The sequence below is a fragment of the Rhyacophila brunnea genome, unplaced genomic scaffold, assembly GCF_057557595.1.
Source record: "Rhyacophila brunnea isolate RB1 unplaced genomic scaffold, BYU_Rbru_1.0 scaffold_12, whole genome shotgun sequence".
Lineage (NCBI taxonomy): Eukaryota > Metazoa > Arthropoda > Insecta > Trichoptera > Rhyacophilidae > Rhyacophila > Rhyacophila brunnea.
In genome coordinates, this window is record NW_028232774.1 from 28,965,359 (window position 1) to 28,985,665 (window position 20,307).

The window sequence follows — 20,307 nt, forward strand, 5'->3', positions numbered from 1 at the left end:
GATTTTTAACTAACTTCCCGACTAGTTAGACATTTGAAACTTTTAGAATATATCAGAACACGACGACAATGCACTATTTTAATAAGAAATGAAAATATAATTAATATTACATTCTACAGGTTTTTAAAAAGGTTTGTCGATAGCTATTTCGGTTGCAACACCATTATCAAGACTGTTAGTTGTTGTTGTAGTTAGCTGTAAGCTAGTCTTGATAATGGTGTTACAACCGAAATAGCTATCGACGAACCTTTTTAAATACCTGTAGAATTTAATATTAATTATATTTTTATTTCTTGTAAAATGGAATTCTACCAAGTAAATGCTAACTCAATTAATACATTATTTTAATACTTTTACCCATCTTTAAGTAGAATTGAATTCATTTTCAGTCAATTCTGTTTTGTATGAAAAGTTATTTCGGAAGAAATCCGTAATCCAATCAAGTACAAAAAAAAGTATTTATTAAAACATAGAATTGTCAAGTTTATATGATTCAATAGAAAATTTAAAAACATGATATATAAAAAGTTCTTTTTATCTTGTAATTATTTAATTATAAATTCCTACTTAAAATTATGACACTTTTACTATTACTGATGTAATTTTCTATGAATGTAATATTAGGATATCATTAAATAAAGATTTGGAGCTTTGCATCCGTGGACTTTGACTCAGAAACTTTGTGACATTTGCAACCAAGCTTAATTCAAATTCAATTTTCATTCAGTTAAAATTAACTTTCCTTCAAAATTCTGAATTATTTATATTAACCAAATAGAAAACTAGGTAATTAAAACAGCATAAAATTGACTTTCGGTGGTTTTCGAATGGATTTGTTTCTAAAATCTTTACATTACGAATTTGCGACAGTATCAGAATTTATTAAGCAGAATTAGTTGCTGCCACTGCTAAAGCCAAGTTAACTCATCAAAGCATGTCGTGCCAGGCCATGAACGAGTAAACTCGTGCGTTATTATAAACGTCATAACTTCTGACTAAACTATTTGTTGAACAACATTTTAGTGTGAACATATTTACGATAAACTCGAGAAATACGTTGATTTGGTAAGTTTCAACAAATATTTATCATAATGTTCCTATTTCATATTTTTAAGGGATTTATTTTATTTCAAAAATAGCTGGCCTACAAGTGCCCACCTAGTAAAAATTGGCTAGCCGTGAAAAAGTTAAGTCGTCATATTTGTTTCATTTAAGACTAGTCGAATGGATAATTAACAAAACTATAAACTATTAAGATATAGTATGTGTTCCATTCTATGGGTTGAAATGATGATTTAATCTATAGGTACATAACAATTAGTTTTGCCCAATAAAAAGACAGTGAAAATTTACAAATGAAATTTCCGCGAATAAATACAATTAATATTGTGAAAAATATGTAGATAATATGTTCCTTATAAGATTTTAAGTAGGTTGTTATAATATAATAATGCAGACTATTTTTCTGCGAAAAGATCAATCGTATGAGAGCGTATTACTTGGAGTCAACTTTAGCGATAAATTTTATTAAAGAACTAGACTTCTAAACTTTTTAAGGCGATGCATAAATGACTTTGAAAGAAATTACCAATGTCAAAATATCACTTAACATTTGAAAGTCGAGATTTATATATCTATCGATAAATATATATGTAACTTTTGGTATTACAACTCGGTTACATCAAGTATTTAAAGACAATGTTTTTTGGAGGCCAGTTTAAAAATTCAGGTTTCATTAATACGGACACATTTTAGAGAAAATTTTGGAAAATTCGCGTGGAAACTTTAAGGTTATTCAGACGTAACATAAGAAAGTTTGCAGAGTTATTACGCGCGACGTGGAAAATTTTCATGTGAAATGCTCTAATCTCGAATTGAATATTAATCCAATTTTCCTTTCCAACTTGGGCATTGCTTGGATGAATAGCATATTTTTATAACCAGAGATTATTATTGTGCCATACCAACTTATATCTTGAAAGAGTCCAACAAGCATGGCCCTCACAATGGGGGGGCTGACAGGGCTCTAGTCTGGGGGCCCTTCGTGGCAGGTCGACCTAAGAAGTGAGATAAACATACGCCCCAAATTTTCTCTAATGGTTAAAAAGTCGCTATTTTACTTTAAGAATATTAACATTTTAAAACATGTGGTTGTGTGATGCAAATTTTAATTATTGTGTGTCGACATTCTAAAATTTCATAATTCAAGTGTATTTATTCAAAAACACAAAAAATCACTAATAACAAAAGTTCTTGGGATAATTTTTGATTCTTCATTATCTTTTCACTCGTATATAACTTCTACAGCCCTACGTGTGAGTAAGCTTCTAGGATTCATCATACGATAATTCAAACCATTCAAGAATCCAAATGTCTTACGTACACCCTACGTCTCATTAGTGCGTAGCATTCTTGAATATGGGTCGATTATCTGGTGTCCATATGAGGTTTCCTATAAGCTAATTTTAGACCGCGTCCAGAAGAAATTTCTTCGATGTCTTTATTTTAAGAAACATAACTATTTTCCTTTCAACAATTCGTCAAATGATTATTTTCCGACTGCCTTTCTACAAAGCAGGCTTACTTTTCACTATCTTGAATCTCGTAAGTCTATTCTGCTATTGAAAACTTTTGCCTGTTACCGCGAGGGATGGTTTCCAATCCTGGTGTCCTAATGAATTTGAATTTACATGCGCCTGTCAATTAACAACGTGGTCGTAGCCATGATTTATTCTGGATCGGAACCGATTCCTCATCTTAAGCCTATCGCACCATTAGCGAGGTATGCGAGACTAGTCAATGCGCTCCCCAAAGACGTAGACATTTTCAGTGACTTGCTATGTATTTTGTATTTGAAAATTAATTTTTCTGTATAAAATTGTACTGAAGTATGTTTTTATTTTTATTTTTTATTATTATTATTATTTTATAATTATATATTATCTTATTCTCTCTTGTGAGGGTAATATTTGTTATAATGTAAATATTATGTTGTGTACGACTTGATTTTGGATTTGTTATGTCTTTATCTTATGTTATGCTATGTTTTCTTAAATAAATAAATAAATAAATAATAAACACGTTATAATAAAAAAACAATTGTCGTATTTTTAAACAATAAAAAAATAATATTTTTCTAATATAATAATCCATACCCATGCATGTCTAAAAATAAAAATAAATAAGATTTCGACGAAATATTCAAACTGAATAATATAAGAAGTTTCAATACTGTTTAAAATCTGCCTAATCGACTATCTATTCCATATAATAATGTTCCTCCTACTACTCATCGCTGGATGCCTTACTGAGGACATTATTTTCTCGAAAATCGCTTTCATCCAAAATGGAATCTGTCGCTCAAAATTCCCACGTGCCTACATCGAAGCCCCAATTTAAAATATCATTGTTTAAATAATGTTATAACATAAAACCTTTTATACAACCTAAAAGTAAAGCCGGTATCGATTTTATATTTTTATTTCAAGGCCAGCCGAATTCTTGGAAATAATAAAATATATCCAAGCAATTATTATCTAACAGACGACATTTTCTCTATGACACAGTTGAAAGATATGAATATTTTAGATCATTATTATCGGAAGGAAATATGGGACATTTTTTATATGAACTAAGTAGGAACCTACTTTATTATTTTTATGATGTCTTTCCAACAATCGATGAGAGTTATCAATGGAAAACATTTTTTGTATTATTATAATATTTTTTTTTATTTATTGTGTTTTTTACCATTTATAATACAACAAACCATGCCTAGTTTCATCTTACGGAATTGTCAATTGATTTATTGAAATATGGGTGTTTCACAATAATTCAAAATGGATCCTGAGATATTTGGACCTAAAGTTAAAACTCCTTTTATAAAATTCAGGAATGTTTTCACTGTATATACTTACCATATTTTGATAGTACATGAATCATTTTAAATAAATAGTTGAAACATAAAGTTTATTCAGGCTTTATTAATATTAGAAAATTAATGTTGGCAAATACCTTTTTATACTGCTGAAGGAACTGTCAATATGGACATGATTCACATTCAGTTTGATATTTTATCAATGCTAGTATTGTCATTTATGCGGAAAATTGTAGAGCTATGATTGTGATATTTACACACAATATAGAAATCTGTTTTATCTAGCAACTGAAACAAAAAAATCGAATTTTATGAAAATTAGACTTGATCCATAATTATTGTAAGCCACCCATATATAACACGGAAATACCTTGGACATAGTGAGATACGAACACAAATGTTCGGCGTATTATTTTATTGTAAAATATTTTAACATATTTTCATGAAGAATGATTTTTATATGCATTTTCTTGTCATATCGCAGGACCGACTACGCGTCCCGTGGCTTTATAGATGGTCGCTCTAATAACTCGACTACCGTGGGTGAAATTCGTGCAAGCTATGGACTAATTTTGTTTGCATATATTTTCCTAATACCCTTGATAATATCTTCATTTTCGATGTTTCCGTTCGAAGATTGCTTCCACCCTTATATTAAAAATGTAAAATCATTACAATTTATAAACTCTTTATCGGTTCACATTAATGGCACGTGGCTTGCTTTTCCCTCTACCACCCGCCACGTCTCCACACCCGTTATGCGGGCGTATACCATGGCCTAACGAACGATAGGCGCTGTTCAATTTTGTGCCGAAAGTGTCCCAGGAGCAACTTCCCAAGACCTTGTTTGGCGTGCTCTGGAGTGTGCGTGATCCCTACTTCCATATAATGTATTACGGTCAATTCTCGATGAGAAAAGACCTTCTCGCTCGCCGTATAATGCCGCAAACTTTTTAAAAGCTGAGAAATTTTCCGTCGTAGATACCAAGTTCCAATGGCCGACCGGTCCAACTGAGGGTCGGACCGACTCGAGAAGCTCTTCCCTTTCAACCGATATATGGGGACACTCCCAGAGGATGTGACGGCACATGACTATTGCTTTCAATACTTTCACTTAAGAGGTAATTTTTTTATGTAATGAATTATTATCAATATTGTGTGGTATACGAAGGAGACTTGACAGAAACCATTAGACCGAATTAAAAAAACCTTCAAACCGAATGAAATTTTCATCGGAAAGCAGTAATTTCTGCGAATTTTAAAAATAAGTCGCATATATTTTGACACACGGCATTTCTTTGAAAACAATCACGTTTTACAAAATATTATAACATAATTTACGGTTATTATTATTAATTAACATTTTTTTTAATCGAAGAATAATTCATAAGATTTAAGAATGTAACATTATAATTATTAAACATACCTACATCATTTTGAAAACACTTCTGAGAAAATATAATATTATAACCTAGAGAACAAATCTTTTTTTGAAAAAAGTAAGACACCCAGCAAAATTATGTATTTTGAATAATTAGAATGTTACATTCTTAACTCTTGTGAATTATTCGTTGAATAAAAATAAAAAGTTCAAGTTAGTTACAACAAAAAAATCTTGTGTTATGAAGTTTTTTTCAAAATTATATATGGTAATTATGGTGCGACTTAGGGTACAGTATCAACACTGGACTAGTATGTAGAGCGGTCGTATTAGTGTAAATACGAATTAGTGGGTGACCGGTTCAAATACTTGGCTGGTCTAAAATGTATGTTATTTTATTAATGCGTATTTGATCCAGTGCAAGGATCCACTGAGCTGTCTGTGTTCCATAGGAAATAACATTGTCCTTTCATAATGTGACCTAGATACTGTAGTTGTCTGGTTTTGATTCTACGCAGAATTTCTCGGTCGCTACCCATTCATTTAAAGATTGTCACCCTATCAGTCCATGGAATTTTGAAGATACGTATATTATATTTGTGGGTTCACCACTGTGATAGGGTCTCGTATCCCTCGTATCATCTCGTATCTTGATGAACTTGCCGGTAGAAGGTTGCGTGGAACGTCGGATTCACCACTGTGGGAGTCGTGGTGTTGTGGATGAAGAGGTCGAGATTTGGTAGTTGCTCCGATGGATACAGGAGCAAGTTTTATTTGTAACGCAAACAGTCGGTACAAGAGTATGTTACAGTAGTTACGTTACAATACTTATGATACTGTTCCGAGGTCCGAGTCTCGGTAGAATGAGATGTTGTGCGGAGCGATATAGAGATTGAGATACTAACATTTATATTTGAGTGACATGTCCAATGAATTATGATACGCTATTTATTGACGAACCCACAATCAAAATAATATCTTGAAAAAAATATTTAGGAAATAATTATTATAATGGAGTCAGCTACTCTATATGACGAAGTTTACGTAATTGGATATGGCTGACTATGTGGAAAAATAAATTTTGCGGAAATTATAATTGCAGTAAGCTATTTACAGATTTTAACATAATTGGACACTACGGGAAACGGATATTAAGGAATTTATAATTACAGTCAGTTATTTAATATCTTCGATAAATATGCTGACACGGATTGAGATGCTTATCCCCATATATTGTACAATCATATCGATCTCGAAAGCCTCAATTCTCCACGAAACAAAACGACCTGAAATGACCTACTTACCTGTAAATTTGTTTAAACCGAAGTGACAGTCGCTCTGTACATCGCATCGACTGATATAATGTAACACGCTTGAGAATATTACCGAAGTGAAAAAATCGAAATGAAGCGATAAATTTATGCCGATGAAAGAGACTTCTTGTTCACCCTGTACACTATACTTCTTCTTACTGCCAGAGCTATTACTTTGAATTATGGATTCAACATTTTTTTTTTTGCGGAGAGCGTCAAAAGGTGATATGTTAAAATAAAGAAACATACACTAAGGGAATTTATGCAAGGTCCTGACATGATAAAACAGAACATGAATAAACAGAACAGTGACAAAACATAACAGTCAGGGGGGAAATAAAATATTTATTCTTGTCGTATCTATTTATTAATTAAATACTTATAAAACTTAAGTAAATAAACGAAATATATATATAAATATTTAATATAAATAATCACTGCATTTTGGTCATTCTGCGTAAATAACTCAATTCATCTGCTCGATTTTGATAATCATGCACAATTCCAAAGAATTATTAAACTCATTATTTCATTGTACCTAGTTATCGAACCATTTTGAACATAATATTAGATTTATTAAAAAGAGATATACCTACCTAGCTTGTAGATTTGGATTTAATTGAGGTTTTCCAGCGATTAGGAATGCAGAAATTATATATTTTGATTTTTTACGGCGTATTGGAAACCTGTGTTATTAAAAATCTATACAACATATTATAGAGATGACTATTTTAATATTAAATGTTTCCTGAAAGGTCATATTTATCGCTGTTCTGTTTATTCATGTTCGTTATATCACACGCTCTGTTTTGTCCGGTTACCGAAATAAATAGTTAATGTGTGTATTTCCAATAATAATTTGACCGGTTTAACTTAAGGTTAAGACGAAAAGAACATTGGCTATAAGTATTTATATAAAAATGTTTAAAAACATCGTAAAGACATACGTAATATTAATATGTTTGGTATTATTGATTTCTGTGGTATGGAAGTATGGACGCTAAACCAAGAGATGTCACGGATACTTGAAACTTTCGAGATGTGGCTGTATAGACGCTTCCTCAAAATTCATTGGACTGACCGGGTGACAAATGTTGAAGTTCTCAATCGAATGGGGAAGGACCGAGAAGTTTTTATCTGTGTATCTCGGCCACATTATGAGAGGACAAAAATACAGCATTCCGCAACTTGTCATTCAAGGAAAGATCAACGGTAAGTGTAGCAGAAGACGGCGCCGCATTTCGTGGCTTAAGAACCTCCGTGATTCGTACTAGTGCAGCTCCACTGAACTGTTCCGGGTAGCAGACGACAAAGATAAGATCGCCTTGATGGTGGCCGACCTCCGCTAGGGGATGGCACAATAAGAAGAAGATTATTGATAAACAGTATTATATAAAAAAACAAATAACCGTCCAACATTAACTCTAATCTGATAAACATGTGGGACACAGTAATTCATTTTAAGGTGAAGCCTTTACTGAGCCGTTTTAAAGAGGCACCTAGCGGAAAGATACGAAGCTTGCAATTTTAGTTTTTTTTTTGATAATTTATAATTTCAACTGTATTAATTAATAAATATGTATCTGAAAACATTAAAAAGAAAAATATTTTTTATTTTAAGTCAAAGATAAACTTACAATTGTAAAAAATGTAATAAAATGTGAATTTGTTGAATCGGACCGCACCCTATTATTACATATATTTTCATATGTCATATTTATTATTAAAATTTAGTTTCTTAAGTATTCTAAGCATCACCTTTTGACTAATTCATAGTTTTAATATTTTTTTATATCTATTTTAAGAAACATCGATTTTTATAAAAAAAATATAAATGTGTATAACTTGAAATCCTTTTTATTTGTATCAAATCAAGCTTCAATATTGGGATCATACATAAATAAAATTTGCAATTGCTTTAAAAAGGCTCAGTAAAGACTTCACCTTAAGAGGACTGTATATTATGGCAATCGGCGGATCTATACCACCAGGAAATCTGTTTAGATATACTAATATAAAAGGGGGGTGCCAAAGTCCCTGCGGTGTCTCTATCTTCGACAAGTCGAAAGGCAAGTTATTTATTCATTGGCATACATTTCCACGAATTTGCGATTATGTAGCCTGTGAAAATCTATCCGAAGTGTGCGAGCGATTTTTAAAGACATTTCGAAAACTTTTACTTCTGTATAGTAATGCAGGGTTATTGTCGAGTATATGGAGTGTCCTTAGAGAGAGCGCATTCGATTGTAAACTTAGGTTGTAGTCTAGATGGTAACTGGGATCATATCATTGAATTGAAATGCCGAATCGAGAAACCCAATGATGCTTTTACGTAACTGAGGAAAATACTATGTAACCAAAATCTACTACAATCTAGTATATTCCATATACAAGGCAGTTATCGGCGGCTATGGATGGTAGCTTATTGTTGCTGTAGGATTGGTTTGTCGAATATACCAAATGGCAAATGTTCAGGAGATGAAAAACAAATGTCATTATCCTATCCTATATATTAAATATATAGAAAAATTTAAATTGTTGTTTTTACAGCATATGAATGCTGTATTCATTACAAAGCAATTTAGAGAAAAGGATGGTTCTAGTCAATTTAGATACGAAAAGTCATTATGCATTAAAAAGGTCGATTTCGACAAAAACGGATATTCAACAAACCAATCCTACAGCGACGTTATGATATTTATGTATTGAGGTGGTTAATTGTTAAAATTAGTTTAAACTGTCAAAACGTGCTATATTTTAAGAACCCCTCTCTTGGTCGTGTTAAATATTAAAGCAAGATTTTACAGTTTATACGGCTAACTTATTGTAACAATTATTATAAATAAATTACTGATATTAATACACTTACGGTGGCCGCGCGGCTTAAGCGTTGGACTATCACGCCGTGGGTCTCAGGCTCGAATTCTGGGTCTGGCAAGTATACATATTCTTTTCCAATTTATGTGTGAGTCAGAGTATGGACCTGATAGGTTGAGCAAGTGGCTGACATCCATTTCTCGTAAAAAACAAAATCTGTTAATACAAACCTCTACTCTGTGGAGGCCCATATGATCCTATTAGGATCGGACATGGTCGGGAAAAAAAATTACTTAAAACAAATGCAATATTTTAATAAACTATTTCTTTTATTCAACGAATAATTCAAATGATTTGAGAATGTTACACTCTATATATTTATTGAACATACGTAATTTCATACATAATATATTATTAACATTATACCTTGGTTTAATATAAAACAATCGTTAGTCAATATTGTAAAGCAATTTGGTAAGCATTTCGTGTAAGAAGTACAAATGAAAATCTTCGATATTAAGTAGGATGTATGGTGCTTAATTGAAAAAGCACAATGACATGAATCCAGCGGTTACAGGTTTAAGTGTTTTTTTTTTTCTAAAAAAGATTTTTTCTAGTGGGTATATGCATGAGATGTTTTGAAATTATGTATGTGAATATAATTTTAACAGCATCCATACAAAAGCCACCGCACTACATAATACTAATAAAACAATACTGTAAAGTCATTTTAATACGAATATTCAATATGTGTCGCCACATTTCAAAATCAGCCCAGTCCACCTTTAGGTATTTTTGACTTTTTTGTGAATTGGTGAAGAACTATTGCTTTCTAACATTTCTGCATTATCAAAATGTGGAATTTATTAATTTTAAATATTCTATACTCGAAATAATATAAACTTTTACCCTTGTGACTGTGTACTTGAGAAAACAAAAAGCTGTTTTTCTCCTATTCATCTATTATGGACTTGGCTGATTTTAAAATCTAGCGACACATATATTATACTTGTAACAAATATAACGACAAATCCAATTCACGAATTAGTCACAATCTTGAATATAAACGTCACTTATATTATTCTTATGATTCGAATCATAATATCCCTTTCCTGGATTTTCCTTCACATACAGCATACGATTGAGAGCAAGTACGCTTATTAGGTACGCATCTGTGATTTTCCGAGAGTTTTTCAATATAAAATTTTCTCGTCATTTGTGTTGACTTTCATGCCTTCCTTAAATGACTTTTTCCCACGGAATATTCTTTTAAATGCGACATGGTGGTTTATGGTTTTTTTTTTCTTTTAAATATTATCCAACGAAGGATTACATTAATCTGACTGCATTACTGAATCAGAATAATAAAAAAATATATTTAGTCATGGTAATGGGAATTTTAATAAAATAAATATGCCTGATGGTGAAGTAGTCGGCGCGAGTTTGGGTTCTACGTCTGCGAAAAAATGGATGTATTTGACGCACATACATAAATAAATATTTGATATCTCCGCCGAATCCTTTTATTTATGAGCTAATTTGACAGATGTTATAAAAAAAAGTCTTCACACGACTGGGATATGCACTCCGAATGCTAGTAGAAAGTGGGCCACTCAAATTTTATGATCTTGTAATACAAGGGGTAGTCAACCTTTATGTACCTACCGCCCAATTTTGTATCTGTTAGTAGTAAAATTTTCTCATCGTCCACCGGTTCTACAGTAATGGTGATTTATAAAGTAGGGAAGTAACTTAAAAGCAAGTTAAAGCATATAATAAGCTTCCGCTAAGTTTGGCAGAATAAATCTTTATAAGACAACGTACTGTAGTTAAATCTATATTTTTATTTATATTTTGCATATATAGAAGCACGAAGTCTGATGCAATTACATTTAATTAATTAAATTATTAATGAAATCCATGAGGCTGATGCTGCAAAACTAAATACTTGATATCTGGCTCAGTTTTTGTGAGAAACAAACAAAGGTCTCCTCTTTCGGAAATATTCAGGCGGTTTCTTCCTTTGGTCATAATATGATAAACAGCACTAAAGCCTGATTCCATAAGATATGAGGTAGGAAAAGTTATCAATAAACTGAATATCATTTTTCACATATTTAGAGAGACAGGCATACTTTTATAGAGCGATACAAATAGTATATTTTCTGAAATATAAATTATAATATTATAAAAACATAATGAACATGTTTTTGAATCCGTACTGCCCACCATGAAAGCTGGAACACCCTCACGGTAGGGACCAGGTTGACTACCCCTGTAAATGTAATACATGTCATACTAATTAAGGATTCCTTCAGCATGGACGTTATTCTCTCATCACACAGCAATGCTATAAGACCGATTAGCTGACTGCAGGTGTCGCATAATGAGATCTGTAGAAATAGGCGTAATTTTCTGTTATATACTACAAAACTAAAGTGTGGCAATGTAAGTATTCAAATAATAACGTATCTCTTAGGGCCTGATGCATAGAATGTAAAGCTATTTTAAAATTAAATAATTAAGATGCTATGCATAGATAAAACTGGAATGACAATGACTATTAATTGCTTTTCGCGGTGTGAACTATTGTCATTTTTGAAAATATGATTTTCCGTAGGTATATTATTAAAATATTTTTTAATTGACATGCAAAAACTGTGACAGTTAATCTTATACATATTAAATAATTCAATGGTTGCTTAATCAGTGTTTTATTTGTAAATGAATCCAAAGCGGATAAATTTTATTGAAATATTATTGTTTTCAATTAACCCATTAAAGACCTGTAAATAATTAATTCCTGTTTACGTCAGTAATCGGTACCTACTCGATCCAATCTTGCTATGTTCAGAACTATAATTTCTATTTATATTTACAAATTTTAATTATATAAAAGCGGCTGTCACTTTTGATCCAATTATTTGCCGCCAGCGGCGCCAACTATTGTCGTTAATTCTTATTTCTTATGTATAAGAAAATCGACTTATAATTACTACTATGCATATAGCCCTCATTATTTTATGATTACTGTACTAGTTTAGTTATTATAAAACAATGATTTCAAAAAAAATGGTATTGGTAAAATAGTATATTAGTACATAATATATACAAATATTTCTTCATCATTATTATTTGCTAGTTGTTTGGTCAATATCTATAGAAATAGCTCCAATATAAAAAAATCTAAGTACATATTAATGATTTAGTGGCTATAACTTCAAAAAGAGATCCACTGATTGCGGTGCCCACTTGCCTGGAAATCGCAAGCGTTATACAGACGGAATAGGATTTAACCATATGTTCACTTCGTAACCTTCACTCACAATCTCTCAGCTTCAGCTTAGTCTGATTAGATCTAGCCTTTTTGATCATACAGGTCATCTATGTTGAGAGTAAGTACCTTACATTATTTAGATCCATTTCTAGTGCTAAGTGTTGTTATCTAGTTGTCAAATGCAATGCACACCTGAAGTGAACTCCTTAGGCAAGTCATCTTATCTTGTTAATCTATTTCCTTGTACCGTTTGAGGTATTATATTTTATTGTTGATCAATCTCTGTGAATTCTGAATAAACATTAAATTTGGATGTGTTTCTATTTGTTAAAAAAATAATATTATAATTAAATAATAGAAAAAAGCTGTGTAACGCTTAGAATATAGATACATCTATACGCCACCCATTGCATTGCTAAATGAAGCTGCGTGCCGTGCGTTTGGTTTGTAGGCGAGCGAACGCATTCGTACACAAATATTTGAGACCATAGACCATTTCAATAGTTCTCGCCCAAAATGCTCGCACTAGACGCTCAGAATTAAAATATAATTTTCTATTTTTTTACGTTATATAGTATTTTTAAGCGGTCAAAATGCAACCATTAGGTAAAGATATCTATATTTTAAGTTATTTTAAAGAAACACTAGGTCACTGATATTAAAATATATAATAATATACAAATAAATTATCACGAACATGTGTCAACTTACCTAAGAAACGTAATACCATTTTCTTGCTTATCAGTACGGTTACCACATTTTAATACAACATACAGAACCATCTTTTCTACTTAATTAACTAAAAATATTTACCACTGACTTTATGTTCAACTCAAAAAATATCAATTTCAGCAATACGCGCTCGCAAGTTATCGACGCTTAGCTATGCAACAAACTAAGATTTGGCGGCGACACCACAGCAAATCATCTCACACATCTGTAAACCTTTGATCTTACTCTAGAGCAACGATACTCAACCTTTTTTTTGCTTCGGGCCAATTACATATATTTTTAAAGTAACGCGGCCCGCACTACTACTGGTGTGACGAAAAAAATCATGAAACCCCCCCTTTTTTACAAAACATTTTTGAGATTTTAAAAATTATGCGTGTTTTTTTAAATTAATCGTGTGCAGCAACACTCTTATACCAGATCTGATGTGGACCATAATGAAAATCCTCTTCGGGTGTCACTATCTGTGCGTCAAAGTCGAAATGAATCTCAAGATATACGAAATTCCTGATAATAAATGTGTTTCGGGCCGCACATAAAAGCTTAAAGGGCCGCATGCGGCCCGCGGGCCTCAGGTTGAGTATCGCTGCTCTAGAGCGTGTCGCAGAGATTATAAGAGTGCTGAATACTTTCTCACTCGCACTAATGCACCCTTTTTTATTCAGGCCTTGGTGTAACGTTACTTGATATCGCAGAATGGGAAAGGTTAAAAAAAACAATACCAAAAAAAAAATTGACTTTATTTAACTAGAAAATAAAATACCTAACTAAGCTTATACTAAGAACTAAAGTATAAGAAACGTTGGATTTACTTGTCACATAATAAAGGCAAGTTTTTTTAAAAGAATAATTAGGTAAGCTGGTATAATAATAATATATATCACGGAGAACTTGTAAGTATATTAACACGCAGAGGGATTCGAATTTATGCCTTAACGTCACACAGTTAGTAAGACGTTACCTTCTTTCTATTAACTATTTTGTTAACTATCAGATAGCATGTCGTCAGGTAAAAGAAAATAATAACAGTTTACTTCCATAATTACATACTTCCTATTTCTCATAATATATTTTTTATTACGTTGATTATTAGGGTATCATTATCTTTCGTCGTTTACCATATACGTACTTAGCGTGAATGTCTCACTAAGCTTTCCTATTTCATTGAATTATAAGAATTATGACTTGTGTAAAAAAAAATGTAAATTACCATTTCGGTACAAGTCTGTTTACTGGAAGCCGATTCATATTATATAAGCCGATTTCGGCAAAATTCATGAATTCAAGAATGATAACCTAACCTAACTTAACAAATAATCCAGTATATCAACTTTTTTTAAAAAACATTCTTTGCCACTGGCTTCAACTAAATATACAGAAACCAATATCTGTATCTAAGCTATGGCCCCCACATCCTGAAGCGGGCCCCCAGGCTAGGATCTTTGACGGGCCTCTACCTATCGCTAAAGATAAAAGCAGTGTGACGCTCTACAGTAGCGTTTTCCAAATGATGTACGCGATAAAATTAATGTGTGTATTTAGTGTTTTTTGTATAATATTTTAATTATGGAGTTGTCGAGTATCGATACACAATTAAAAATTGTATCGTACAACAACATAATTTAAAATAATAATAATATTGAAGATAAATAGCGCTAACTTTTTTTTTACTATTCGAGAGAATTTGTGATGTGTGTTTAAATCACTTATCTGGTCGATTCGCCACGCCGGGCCCTTCCTGATCCTGGGCCCATACGCTAAAGCCCTGTCAGCCCTCCTTTTGTGAAGGCCATGATCTAGGCACACGTACAACATATCAAAATAAAAACAATTGTGACAGCTACGTTAAACAAAAGAACGTAAAATTAAAATAGAATCCAAATTATGTAAATTTATCTTGATCTGTCGTAAAAATTCTAAATTGGAATTGGCAGAAAAGGTTATTTGGGTATTGTGATCATGGGCCTCACATCGTAAAGCGGGCCCCCAGGCTAGGCGCTTTGGTGGGCCCCCCTACCTATCGCTATGGATAAAGGTAGTGTGACGCTCTACAGAAGCGTTTTCCAAATGGTGTACGCCGAAAAAATAATGGGTATACATATTAATTTAGTGTTGTATTGTACATTTTAATACATCCATTTGAATTATGGAGACGTCGAGTATTGAAACACAATTAAAAATTGTTTTTAAAAATTAAAAAAATTAAAAACAACCAGATAATTTTAAATGATAATACTGTTGAAGGAAAATAGTGCCGCAGGCGATTTTTTTACTATTAAATCAAATTTGTGATGTGTGTTTATCTCACTTATCTGGTTGACTCGCCTCGCCGGGCCCCCAGGCTAGAGCCCTGTCAGCCCCACCCCCTTGTGGGGGCCTGATTGTGATTGTGATTATTCAAAATTACTAACAACTAAATACTCCACTCATCGAGTACGTCACTAGACGTGGGTACTATTGTCACGACTACTTCACTCGACATAATACATCCGTTATTCCAGTCGAATCAAGTCTCTGAGTGCATTCTTACAATTAATCTCTTGTTAATACTTTGGACACGGAAGACGCACATGGCGCGTAATGACCAGGCGGCCGATCGATGTAATTAACGTGCATTTTAAAGGGGGCAATTAAAATAACATTATCTATTCAGCAGCGAAAGCGTTAATATCGATTTCATCAATACATTATTATTCCGCGATTATAATCTCACTTTATCATTGTATTCAGTGTATTCTTGTATAAATAAATAAATAAAAAGCCTTTTTATTTCTTACAAACAAAAGTAAATGACAGTTAATTGACTATATCTAATGAATATTATAATATATAACCTATGAATATATATATATATATACTATGTATATATGATCTAAGATTGTATTATCTACTTATTTTCTAGTTTATATAAAATTAATTATTATTATTTTTGTATAATACATATATACATATATACCTATATTAAGATTTTTTATTTTGTATATAATACTATTAGATAATGTTTTTTTGGTTTGTAAAAACCCCTCTTCGTGTGAAGGCTTCCTCCAAAGAGTCCCACTGTCAAGGAGTCCCACATTCTTGTATCAACCAATAAACTCTCGTCTCAACGACCAAGTAAGAACGACTATTCCATCCACCACCATATATCTCATCATGCCTCCATCACACCGCCAAAGTGGTGACCCCGACGTAATTCGTTCCCACATCATCATAGATCCCAATATATAATAAAGTTTAACTCCGTAATGGTATGATGGCTCGTATATTGTCACCGGGTATAGGTACTATGCATATTAAGAAGAATATGGCGGAGATTGAAAAAGTATTTTTTTTTTCAGAATCCGCATGGCAATCTTGCATTAAATATTGACAATAAATTAATATTGTATTTACTTTTTATTGGCATATATATTTAATTTATGTAACTATAACGTAAATATATTTGTACAGTGAGTTGAATACATAACATTATTTCACAAAATTATATAAGTATTGCGCAGGTTCCACCCCTATCGATTCTCCCTGTTGCCAAAGTAAAAAAAAAAGAATTTTTTTTTAAATTTCCTGAGGCATGAATTCATAAATTCAAGTACAGTATTATTTTGTATGACTTCTGATAAGTCACCTATACAACTTTTAAATTGAAAGAAAATTACGTAATAATAATTTTAACGTAAAATAATATCTGCTTTGTCGCTAAAAACACATTTTTCTACCTTTGACGGAAGCCATATTATTATTATATATAAAATATATATTTTAAATAAATAAAACTGATGAAAAGAAACTAATGAATGGAATAGTCTTTTGAATTTTTTAAACACAATTTTACTGCTGTTGAAGTTTTGTAAAATAAATATAATATATAAAGTACCAACCTACAATATTAAGCTTGCTTTTAAAATTGATCAATAGAGTATTATTAAATAATATTCGTTCAATAATAATTATTATATGTACATAGGTAGCCAATTTTTTTGCAAAGTCAAATTGCGACGCAAAAATTACGTCAACATTTTCTTTTAAAAGTAAATTTTATTTATTTGGATGAATCAAATATTTATATTTATAACTTTATTAAGAAAAAATAAACAAAATAAATAACATTAATAACAAGATTCAATACAAAAATTTTCTATAGAAAAAATTACAAGAAGGTACACTGAATTAATAAAATAACATCCAGTTAAACTGACAAAAAAATAATAAATTACCAATGTCCAAAACAATTTGGTTGAATACAATTATTTACTTTCCAATTAAAATTACAATAGTTGGTTAATTATTCATCTTGAGAGAATAATTAACAACTTTACTGATGTATCTATAAAAGCATACATCTGTCCTAATTAATGAAAGTATAGAAATCTGGGGGATTTTTCCTTAAGTCTAACGTGAAAAGTATCCGTCTATCTTCCTTAAAAATCATATTTTCTACTTCAATAAATTGATCGACCACTGATAAATTACTGCTTTTTTGATTTAACAATAGTTTTACAGTGAATAAAAACGATTAATACTTTATATTATTGTAAATGATTCGAGCATACTTGAATTCATTTAATTGCATGATATTATTATGGCATGGTATAATTGTATTATTAATGTTATAGAACATACCTATGTTAGTTGATTATCTCGATTCCACCTGCAATTAAAAAAATAAACCATTATTAGTAAATAAACAATGTATGTATATATGAAACTTAACAGAATTTTCATATAGTTATTATGCTATCAGTCAAGTAAGAGTAATTTAAAATTTAGGAATAAAAATATGTTCGGTTAGTTAGCTTTAAAAAGTTTTAAAGAAAAGCTCAAGACTCCAGATAAAGGAACGGCTTTCAACAATATGTCTGAGATACATTCTGCAGTTTTCTGGACATATTATTTAGTGTGGTCCGGATGACCTGGATATAATGGTGGTTTTGGATAGTAGAGAAGAGGAAGAGCGTCGCTAGCAGCTTTCACTCTGTTCTAAGAGAAGTAAAAGACCGAGAGCTGTGGATAATATTGGTCATTCATGATGCTCAGCCATTGAGGAACGACCAAGAGACAAAAAGAGTAAAGAATCTATATAATATATATAAAACAAAGACGGATTAGTTACACCATTTATAACTCAAAAACGGCTGGACCAATATTTACCGTTATTATTATCCATAATGTAATGAAGACCAAATCAATAATGTAACAGGTTTTATAATGACAAAAGCTATCGAGAGTAAACAGAGAGGAATTAAGTCAAGCCGTGTAGAAAACTTTAAGATGACTAGGTATATCATCTGACAAAGAATAGAAGTAATGTTATAGTGTTATAAGACCCAAATATTTCTTGTGTGTATGTATTATAAAAATATAATCTTAAAAGTTTGTTTTATAATTCTAATAAAGATAATATTGAAACCTTATAAACGTAATAATAAACCTTCTTTCAATTATGACATTGCTTTCAATTCCAGGCAAGAGGGCTGAAAACTGTATTGTTGAATTATATCAATAGTCCTAGAAAAGTGTCTGCTTTGCATACGGATATTGTGAAAATGCTAGCGCAAAATCAACCCCCGTAGTCCGAAGGGGCGCGCGAGGGTAACAAAGAGCACTTACACTGACGCTCAAAGGACGTCGGATTTTCTTCCAACACAATCACCTTTCGACGCCGGGAAACGACATCTAGTTTTAAGCGTCGACTCAACGGATGTAACATGTAGGTATATATCACAAAAACAAAAAAATACCATCCCAAACAAAGATGAATAAAATTTATTATTTAATAATAGCATATGAAATTTTCACTTACATTAATATAATTTATTATTCTATAAGAATATTTTCTTCAGCATAATTTGTTGGTCGATTTAAATAGTTTCCTCCAGATTAACAGAGCAAATCAATAACTATATAGCCGGTGTCACATTGAAAAGTGACCTGCATACCCTTGAAAGCCGAGAGGGATGAAGCGAATCCCTGTATAGGGCTGCCAAATGGCCGAATCATCATGGGTCGTGGTTCCGATAAAGAAAAAAAATATTTTGGAATATAAACAATGTCGTTTATGTAAATTAGACAAAATTTTAGCCCACTTCCTGTATACCCAGAAACTTACTTCTGTACAGAAGTAGGTGCTAATGCGGTGTAAATGTGTTCTATGAAAAATTGGAGGAGGTCCGGTATTATAGAGCCTTCATACAAAGTTCTTTAAAAAATGTTAATGTTTTGTCAGTAACCAAAGGGGTAAAGTTCCACTAATATAACTATAATATACATAAGTTAACTTCTATATTGTCAATAAGAACTCAATTTACGACAAATAATAGTTACGTTTCTATAGATTTTATCATTTCTAATATTATTACGACAGAAAAGAACTTCATAAGTTCATTAGTTGTATTATATTATACTATATTTATATACAATAAGTTATATTGAAATGAAGGCCATTTTAATAATTATTAATATTATGTATAAGAAATTGTTTATATACATAGTTTTAATAGGTATACCCACGCGTTACATTATTCATATAATCTACTGTCAAGGTTTTTTGAAACCTTGAGCCAAATTTCTTCAAAGAAAATATTATATTCGTGAAGACGGTGTATGAAATAGTATAACCAACCTTTCAGATACAACCCCCTTACCTTAAAAACATCGCCTAAGGGTAAGATTTAGGGGAGGGTAAAAGGCGTCAAGAACCTTTCGGGATTAAGAAAGTACAGAAGCTTACAGGTTTTCCCACTCTTTCTAAGTATAGACAAAATATACATGCATAAATAATTTACTTGAGGGTTCTAGAACACTGTTCTAAGAAAATCACTATACTTAAAACAAGGTTCTTCTACCTACAAATTTTGATGTACAAAGTATACATAATATATAAAACATAATCATACTTAAAAAAAACTATAAC

The 20,307-nt window shown here is 31.5% G+C and overlaps 1 protein-coding gene across 2 annotated transcripts in view; it reads right to left on the reverse strand.

The window, feature by feature from the left end:
• Positions 1-20,307, reverse strand: part of LOC147078033 (irregular chiasm C-roughest protein-like) — a 622,953-nt gene that overhangs the window by 202,305 nt on the left and 400,341 nt on the right. For both annotated transcript variants that reach the window (XM_085940191.1, XM_085940190.1), the window contains exon 3: positions 18,018-18,045. The gene's annotated coding sequence lies outside the window, so the exon portion shown is untranslated. The remainder of the gene's footprint in view (positions 1-18,017; positions 18,046-20,307) is intronic.